Source organism: Plasmopara halstedii (genome assembly GCF_900000015.1).
Source record: "Plasmopara halstedii genome assembly, contig: Scaffold_262, whole genome shotgun sequence".
NCBI lineage: Eukaryota > Oomycota > Peronosporomycetes > Peronosporales > Peronosporaceae > Plasmopara > Plasmopara halstedii.
The window spans coordinates 34,185-35,305 of NW_020187183.1; positions in this window are offsets into that span (position 1 = coordinate 34,185).

Here is a 1,121-nt window from a genome sequence, read left to right on the forward strand (position 1 = left end):
TTCTCGGTGAGACTGGCAAATAGAACGGAAGCGGAAATACCTGAGGCTTTATGGATATGGGGAATGAATTAGACGCCTAGATTTGTTCTTGGTCATTAAAACGATATGACCCCGGGGTTGCCGTATTTAAAAAACATAAGATTCAGATTGATTGGTGAAGCAAGGCAATTGACGCCAACCATCCGCACACTCCAACACTTCTTCAGTGGGTGATGTTCTTCTCTCAGTTAGACTGCGCACGCTCTCAAAGAAGTCGCTACAGTTACAACCACCAGCATTTTTTCGTGGTATTATAGTCAATGCCAACTTGCGAAGGTAAAATAGTTTCGCCAACAGCGAGTGGTGGTAGATAAGCCGTGAGTGACGCTCCTTAATTGGGCAAGGCCGACCATAATCGCTAACAACACTGTCTATGTGGGTACAAAGCTTCACACAGGTCTGATATGTTGTGCACTGATATTTTACCAGTTCGAAACTATGTTTGAATAGTGGGCGATGCTGCCGTAGCTTGTTTGAATCGAGCCAAATACGCACAGCGCATAAGAGGGCAAATCTTATAAAAAGCGACCTATCGTGGCATGTCTACGCCTGCGACTTAGTGTGGAACTGCTTTGCTTAGACAAGGAGTTTTTTCTGCAGCCCCTCTCAACAGTCATAGAATGTGCGAGTTGTCGCACATCGTGTTGGGTTCTATTCATTTCCAACATGTGATACAACATTGTAGTTATTGTAACTCTAAACTTCTATATGCTTTTGTATGCAGCGACGAATTTCTAGAATACTGATGAATGCTGCATGCACGTGAAAAACAAAATAGATGTGGGATGATGTAATCGGGTTACACATACCCTGGTAACAGGGGTGTGTGTCACACTAGATGGGCAAGGTGTGACCACACCCAAACAAGAATACGGTACGGGGCTAGACAGCCAGTAGTTATACATGTAGTTAGATTGTATTATATATATTTAATAAAATCTATGCATTTAAATTAGGCGGCTTTGCCGCAGAAAATAAAACTTAGTTTTAATTTTAGACCGAGAGTTTATTAGCCTTGGTGAGAGTACTAACTACTTTCGGAGGTAGCGGATCGCGATCCGCAACACTCGTATTGGTTCTTG